The 8,886-nt window shown below is 31.3% G+C and overlaps 1 long non-coding RNA gene across 2 annotated transcripts; it reads right to left on the bottom strand.

Annotated features, from left to right (window-relative positions):
• Window positions 1-434: 434 nt before the first annotated feature.
• LOC121211499 (uncharacterized) lies at window positions 435-6,984 on the bottom strand. Of its 2 annotated transcripts, none has more exons than XR_005906722.1 (3): window positions 6,738-6,984; window positions 3,950-6,620; window positions 435-831 (listed from the first exon to the last, which is right to left on the bottom strand). It is a non-coding gene; the product is annotated as an uncharacterized lncRNA (long non-coding RNA). The 2 variants fall into 2 exon arrangements; XR_005906723.1 differs by having other exon boundaries at window positions 443-831; window positions 4,840-6,620; window positions 6,738-6,968.
• Between the last annotated feature and the right edge of the window lie 1,902 nt (window positions 6,985-8,886).

Genomic DNA, 8,886 nt, shown 5'->3' with positions numbered 1-8,886 from the left:
ATTTTCTTAAAGAATTAATTATATATTTTCAAAAAAATTATTGAATATCTTAAATAAGCTACCAACTTATCTTTATAAAACTAATCAAAATATACAACTTTTTTTTCAAATAAATATAATTTCTCACCCGAAGAGTGAGAACTAATATATTTAGTTGAAACATTATTTCACAACTTTTTTACTAATACGAGAATTTTTTAATTTCTCTTAAATTAATTTATAAATTTATAATAATTTCCTTTTTCTAGACATATTATTTCCGCTTAATTTTCTTGCTTCTAGATAATATTATTTCCGCTTAAAAAATACTTTCAATTGAATTTGCTTAATTTTCTCTATTCTAGTAGCAAATTATTTTCGCTTTAAAAATTATTCATTTTCAATTATTGAGTATTTAAACCAAAACCTAAAAATTATATTCTCACTTTCTTACCATTACACTATAATTTTAACTTATATGTTAAACTGTGAAGAAAAATATAATAATGATTACACATTCATATATAAACAAAAAATGATAGCAAGAAAAAAAATATAATGTATATATTTCAATTCTCTGGTATTTTCAGAGTTTTCTCTTTAAGTAGCACGATATTCGTCTAGCAAAGTCTATGTTTTACGATTACTTTTCTCTTTTCTTGAATCAATCTTTATGCCGATTTCTTTTCTGATTCGCCTGGGTAGAACTGTTTATGATTTTCTGGCTTTATAATTCCCTCATAGTCAAATGAAAAAGTGCGTAATAACCAGTGTCTCTCTTTTTAATTTGATTGTTGTCAGCATCAATCACAGTTCTGTTTTATCCGTGTCCACGATTATAAAAGGTGACTCCTACATAAAAATTAAAATTTGGTTAATAACTGAAGGCTTAGGATCTTTCAAAGAAAATTGAAGATGGCGATAATTGAAAATGACTAGGTAGATTTGAGTCTTGAGGAAGAGGAAGATGAGGGCGTGCAGTTTGAGACCGAGGCAAGATCGCAAAAATCTCTGCATGATTTGTGTTTAGTTGGATGTTGTCTTACAGCAAGTGTGGTTCACTCTCCAGCTATGAAAAATACAATGGCCAATCTTTGGCACCTTTTGGGAGGAATTCAAATTTCTAATCTAGTAGAAAAACGATATTTATTTAGATTCTTTTATGAGGTTGATGTGGAGCAAGTAATGAGTGGAACACCTTGGACTTTCAACAATCATCTTCTAATACTACATAGGATTAAAAAAGGGGAAGATCCAAATGTGATTCTGTTGGTATACACTGACTTTTGTGTACAGGTGCATGAAATCCCTACTGGATACTTCTCTGAACAAGTGGCTCGATAACTGGAAAATTTTGTGGGAAAATTTTTAGACTATGATACAATGCAATTTAGTCAAGGCCCCAAAAATTATATGCACATTAGAGTTCAAATTGATATCAGGAAACCTTTAATGAGGAAAAGAAAGACCGTTATTCCCCAAGGAAATCCGGTCTATGTAAAGTTTAGGTATGAAAAATTATCCCTTTTTTGCTTTCTTTGTAGACTTTTAGGGCATAGAGACATATTTTGTAGAAAAAGAATTAATCTAGGGTTAGGAGAAATGCAGTGTGGGTGGGACGTTTCATTAAAGACACAGCTAAGGAGAGCTAGTATTACACTTAGTGTATGGTTGAGGGAGGAAAACCTGAAAAGGAACTTTGGGAAGGAAGTAGGTAAAGAGGAGATGTGGAATTCTGAAGAAGGGTTGGGCTGTGGTAGGGCGCATTATAATAAGGGTTTTTGAAACCAAATGGAAGGACTTATTCTGGAGGGTAGTTAGTGATTAGAAAAAGGAAAGGGTCTAATGGGTTTAAAAGAGGAGGATCAAGAGGACGAGGAGGAAGATAATGAGGAATTACCACTAGAAAATAGTGAAGGAAAGAAGCGACTTTGATTAGATAGCCTAAGTCAACATAGATTTGTGACTGGAGAGGGAAATGGACACGAAGAACAAAAAGGATCAACTCAAACAAATTAGATATCGACCGGATGCAATGAAAATCTTTAGTTGGAACATCTTTGATTGGGAGTCCACGAGGCGTTAAAAGATTTCAGCATATATTGAAGATGTATAATCCCCAACAACTCTTCTTTATGGAGGCCAAACTTGATAATTTTCAAATGGAGAAAGAAAGGAGTTAAGGATTTCAATACAGAATTGATGTTTCCACAAACAAAACTAGAGGTGAAGTAAGCCTTGGATGGAAGAGTGAATTTTTAGTAAGATTGAATAGTTTTTCAAATAACCATATTGATGTAAATATCGATGATCATGAAGCTAGACTAGATTAATCAGCTTTTATGGAGCACCAAAAACACGTGGAAGAAGTACTGTTTGGAAATCTTTAGTAGATTAAGTCGTGAGCAAATAATGCCATGGCTTGTTTGTGGTGACTTTAATGAGATTCTTTACTCCTTTGAAAAAGAAAAGGGCTTGCCATGAGATGAAGGACAAACGGAAGAATTTAGGACGATATTGAATGATTATCATTTAGAATATGTGAGGCATGTGGGAAGATGGTTAGCTTGGGAAAGAGGGAATCTCCTTGAAACAAATATTAGAGAAAAACTTAATAGAGGGGTGGCCAACAAAGAATGGATTGACCTTTTTCTTGAATATACAAGTCAACACTTATCTCACTCTTTTTCTGATCATTGTCCTTTATTTTTCCAAACCAAGACAAAAGGAATTAGTAGGAGGAGAATATGATTCAAATGTGAGGTATGGCGGGCTATGGAGACATCGTGTAAGGAATAAGTAAAAAGGATATGGATGACAAAGAGTGAGGGGTGATCAAGAAGTTAGAAGCAATAGCAAAATGGCTAAACAGATAAGCAATGGGGATAAAAAAAATTTAGAAGGGTACTTTCAAAGAAACTACTTGCCCGAATTGAAAAGTTGGATGAAAGAGAAAGAACAAATGAGAATTTGGCAAATTTAATTGATACAAAAACCCATTTAAATATAGAAATTGAAAAGGAAGAGAAATATTGAGAACAAAGAGCTAGAATGAATTGGTTAAAGGATAAAGGATGTGGATAGAAATACAAAATTTTTCCACAATTGTGCATCTTAAAGGAGCGCAAACCGAGTTGAAGAGATAGAGGACGAGCACGATCAAATTACTTCTGATAATAGGAAGATGGTGAAAGTAGCAAAAAGATACTTTGAAAATTTGTTTGCTTCAGGTGGAGTTTGTGTGTCGAAAGATATGAATAAAGAACTAACGAAGGAATTCACAACAGAAGAAATCGTGATAGCGATAAAAAGAATGGTACTAACTAAAGCCCCCAAAAGTGATGGATTTGCAACACTTTTCTTCCAAAAATATTGCCACATTATTAGACAAGAGGTCAGTGATTTTTGTCTTAATATTCTTAATAATGGCAGCCCAATTGATAAAGTTAATCTTACCAATATTGTTTTTATCCCCAAAATTGCAAATTCAACATATTTAAAAAATTTTATACTTATTAGCCTATGCACAGTTTTATATAAGATTATACCGAGAGTGATTGCCAATCATTTTCAAAAAGTTTTAAATGAATGCATTGATAATGCCAAAAATGCTTGTGCTAGGAAACTGATTACAGATAATATCATTTTAGCTATGAGTTAATGCATACACCCAAGCAAAGAAGAATAGAGCAACATGAAAGTTTAGCACTAAAATTATACATGAATAATGCTTACGATAGGGTGGAGTTGGGCCTTTTGTGACCATAATGATGTGATGAGTTATATCGATAAGTTATTTCGATTTGTCTAAATGGAAAGCTTAGCAAAAGATTCAAAACAATAAGAAGATTGAGACAAGGTAACCCGTTAAGCCCCTATTTATTCTTAATTTGTAGTGAGGGGTTATCATCGTTAATGAGGCTAGCTGCATAGGATGGTAAAATTTAAGGAAAGGTGTGTCGAAAAGTACCTACTATTACTCATATCCTCTTTGCAAACGATTGCATTCTTTTTGGAGATGCCATAGAAAGGGGAGCTCATAACCTCAAAATAATTTTACGAGAATATAAGAGCTATTCTGGTCAATGCAAAAAATTTTATAAGTCAGTGGCATTTTTTAGTTCAAACGTTTAGGAACAAAAGAGGGAGCAAATTGCAGGTACACTCAATCTGAACTTCAAAAGATTTAGAAAAATACTTGCGATTGCCTAATATGATAGAGAGGGACAAAAAAAAGAATATCCAATTCCTAAAAGATAGGATGATAAGTAAAATTAAATGTTGGAGTATGAGACTCTTACCGATTGGAGGAAGGGAGGTTTTTATAAAAGCAATTTTATATACAATTCCCACTTATGCGATGGCATGTTTTTTGTCACCAAAATCGTTTTTTATAGAATTGGAAAACATTATGAGTCAGTTTTGGTGGCAAAAAAGTCACGACAAACGAGGGATCCATTGGTGTGAGTGGAGAAGGCTAGGTGAACTAAAGGAGTATGGAGGAATGGGATTTCAGTGTTTATCAAATTTTAATGTAGTAATGTTAGCAAAACTAGGGTGGCGTTTGATTTGTTATCAGGATTCATTATTAGCAAAATCATTAGCCAAGTATTAAGCTAAGTTGGGGACATTACCATCCTATACCTGGAGGAGTATATGGGCGGTAAAAGGACCCCTTGAAAAAGGTTTTTGCTGGCGAATTGGATCAGGAAAACATGTTCGAATTTGGGATGAAGCTTGGATCCCAAGTATTGGCGATTACAAATTAGAGAATTCAAATATTGATCAGTGGTTGGGACATGTATCAAAGCTTATTCAATAGGATACAAACAAATGGAAATAAGAGCTCATAAGAAGTACCTTTCACCCCAAGATGCCGAAAGAATCCTGTGCATCCTCCATCATTTAAAGCAAGAAATAGAAAGAATGGTTTGGTGCGGTGAAACGTCAAGAAAGTATACAGTGCGGAGTGGGCATAAAATTTTAATACAGACCAAAGGCCAAACAAATATGCAAGCTAACCATAATTATTACAAGCCACTGTACAAAAAACTATGGCCGATTGATTGGCCCTCAAAAACAAAATTCCTAGTCTAAAAAAGTCTAAATAATTATCCACCTACTTTCTCTAATTTGTTCTAACGAAGATTGGCCAGTAATAATAATTGCCCTAGATGCACCAATTGTCCTGAAACTAAAAGTTTCATGGCCGAATTACTCGACCCAGTCCGAAAGCCCGCCCGAAATGTGGGAAGATTTAAACAAAAATATAAGCCCAACAAATGAGCTTGGACAAAAAAATAAAACCCGTTTAAAAAATAAGTCAGGCCTTGAGTAAGGTATTTTTAGCCTGAGCTCAACCCGGCCCAGCCCAAATTCACTAAAGGACAAAAAAAATATGTATTTTTTTATTTTTGAATGTTATTTTCTTGTTATTTTCTCCCTATTTTGCTACCATTTTACTATTATGTTTCTACTATTTTATTGTTATTGTTTAAATATTATATAAAACTTATTTTATTATTAATTTCGTTATTATTTTAAAGGCATTAACTTGTTAAATTACATCTATTTTAGTGTTATTTAAGTTTACATACTTTTTAAAATTTATTTTCAATTTATTAGTAAATATTTATTTTGATATTTTTAGTATTTTTGATATATTATTATTTAAAAATAATATAAAAAATTAATACAGATGGGCTGGGTCGAACCTGGGTTTTAATATTTTTATCTGAGTTAGGTTTGAGCAAAATTTTAAGCTCATTTTTTGAGTCCGGGCCGAACCTAATAAATGGACATAATTTTTTAGTTGAACTCGGCCCGAACCTAACCCGATCAATGAACACCTCTACCGAAACTACAAATCATGTATTCAAGGACTGCCCTTATGCTGTTGCAGTTTGGTCAAGGCTGGGCTTTAGATGGGCCATAGAACAAAATCAATTGCAATATAAGGACTGGGTGAAGATAATATTTGAAAAAGAATCAAGTCAACAAATAAAGATTATTTGGTACATGAGAATTTGGTTCAGTTTGAAACCTGCCTAATTCAGTTTATCCAAAGCTATATAAAGGAAATTGATGGAGTAAGAAGAAATTACCTGTGAACCCTGTACAAAAGGAAAATTGGAAACCCCCGGAAGGATTGAATATAAAAATTAACTTCCACTCTGCTTTCGACAGACAGAACAAAAGATCATGCATTGGAATTGTGATTAGAAATTCTGACAGTGGCATTCTAAAATCAATAATCTATAAAAACGAGCACATATCGACAAACTTTGCAGCCGAGGCTCTCGAATGCGTCCAAGTAGTGAGATTTAGGGCAGAAACTGGTTTCCTACGAGTTGAAATTGAAGGCGATGCGTTATCTATTTTTCGGAAAATACAAAGACAAGATGAAGATAGATCCAATATAAGGGCCTTTATTTCTGATGCAAAACGAATGAGAAGGAACTTTATCTCTTGTAGATTTCAACATGCAAGTAGACAAGCAAACTTAGTGGCCCATTCCCTAGCAATAGAAGGGTTAAAAGATAGAGAAAATACTCATCTGAATATGATCGGACCTAGTGTAGTCGTTAGGGTCGATGCGAATGATAGGAATGGTGTCACCGAAGGTAGCAGAGGGGTTAGGACTTAAAATCAGGACATGAGAAGGGTTGTTAAAAGAAAAAGGGAAAACATATCAGGGAAAGGAACGTTGAGTTGTTAATTATTAGAATAAGAAATGGGATAATATAAAGGATGGGTACCTCAGATCCACAGATGGTAGAAATCCGGAAAAAAATAATGCGAGTTAAGTCCGCCATTAAAGAGGTACGAGTCATCTAATGAGGGTGGAGTGTGTGGATTTCCTTCGAAGCATTGAAAGGACGAAATAGGTAAAGAAGACGGAGGAAGCACATAAATGGAATTGGCTGCCGGTTTTATTTTTTAGGGTTTGTTACTTTTTTTTGTTGTTTTTCTCTTAGGATATGGACTTGTTAGGATTAGGTTTTGAATTAATTAGGTTTTTTGGGCCTTTCATGTTTTTAGGCCTTCTTTGTTAAAGCTTTGTTAGTTTTTACTAATAAAACACAGGCTAGGTCTCTTAGTTCAAAAAAAATGATAGCAAGAAACAATTATCACTGATGATAATTAAACTTGCTCAAAATATATTAAAAATAATAAAATAAATTAAAATTATAATATAAATAAATTATAATATTTTTAAAGCCAGCCCACATAACTTGTTTATAGTGCTTAAATAACACTCGATTTCATATTACTCTAATAAATATAAATGAAATTCAATAATAAAATAAAATAAACACAAAGATAAAATTTAAAAAAAAAGTTTAAAATCAATTGAGTATTATAATATATAGAGAATACTTTAATCGTGAAATTTTAAAATAAAAAAAATTAAAAAAGAATTATTCCAAAATGAAAACCATTTAAGCATTTCACATTAAACGTTTCACTTTTACTTATTACATTATTATATTTAATATATATTAAATACTTCTCTTTTTACTCTTTTTATTTAATTAAAAGATTACCCCACATATTTAAAAAAAATTTACGAGACATGATCAAAGATAAAATAAGGTTCACCTTTTTAACATATAGTTCCAACTATTAATTATTTTAATTTTCACGAGATCCCACTTAAACGAAATACTTCTACATGAATTAATAGAGAACAAATATGCCATTTTTTTGTATTTAATTTATGTAATCATCTTTTTTCTCAATATATGCTGAAATTTAGTCTTTGGCTTTTCGGTTGCAAAAGCTTTGAATTAAGGTTAAATTTTATTATTAGTCCCTCTACTTTGTAAAAGGTATGGATTTAGTCACTATAGTTTAATTTGATCAAATTAATCCTTGCACTTTTTGAATTGGTCAATTTTAGTCTATGCTCTTCTCGAATTTTAAAATTTTAGTCTTGAACTAAACAATAGCTATTAAATCTATTAGTTTAAATTCAATTACTAGTTATGTACTATACGTACAGTTAAAGATTTAGTCCATATGTTTCAATAGGATTATTCTAAGTCGTGAATTTTGAAATTTCAAACTTGATGCAAATGGTAATCATTAATATAATAATTGGATTTTTAGTGGGAAATATATGACAATAACAAGTTGACTTGGTATTACACATATGATAATATGTTTAGCATATCGTATTTTGGAAATAACAAAACTTAATTTAGTGAATCTAAAGTTATCATTTAGTGATGATTGAAATTTTAAAATTTAAAAAGTACAAATACTAAAAATAACCAAATTAAAGTATAGGGACTAAATTCATAACTTTAACAAAGTAAAGAGATTAATAACAAAATTTAACCTTAAATTAATATAATCTTGACCGACAAATCAACCCATGTCTTTATGTTTTGTTTTTTTCCCTTATATTCAAAAGAAACACCAAATTGGAAGCCCTAAAAATAGGTTTTATTATTTTATCATTTATTGTTTTTTCAGTCAATGTGGGTTGCTCATGATAATCTCTCTTTATCTTTATTCATATCATATCCTGAAAGATTATTATTATTATTATTATATTAAAAATGTCAATGTGTTAAGACAATTAGACCAAGTGGACTCACCTCAAAAGATGCTCACAGTTGCAACTTTCTTTATGGTCGTTGCTTTAGATAATCAAACTCTCACATCGCTTTATATCTACCATATCACTCTTCACACCCTTCTTAAATTTTTATTAGATACGATGATTTAGAATACAGAAAAGTGTAAATTTAAAATTGTTTTATATTTTTTTTTGTAAAGTTAATATTTTAACGATTCAACCGTTAAATTTATTAATATATTTATATTTATCATGCATATAAATTTTTTAACCGATCTTATTTCTCTATTATATTGATCTATAATACTCAATAACTAGAT

Source organism: Gossypium hirsutum, chromosome A12 (assembly GCF_007990345.1).
Source record: "Gossypium hirsutum isolate 1008001.06 chromosome A12, Gossypium_hirsutum_v2.1, whole genome shotgun sequence".
In the NCBI taxonomy this organism is placed as follows: domain Eukaryota; kingdom Viridiplantae; phylum Streptophyta; class Magnoliopsida; order Malvales; family Malvaceae; genus Gossypium; species Gossypium hirsutum.
The sequence above is the reverse complement of the archived record's forward strand: the minus strand, read 5'-3'. Positions and strand labels throughout refer to the sequence as shown.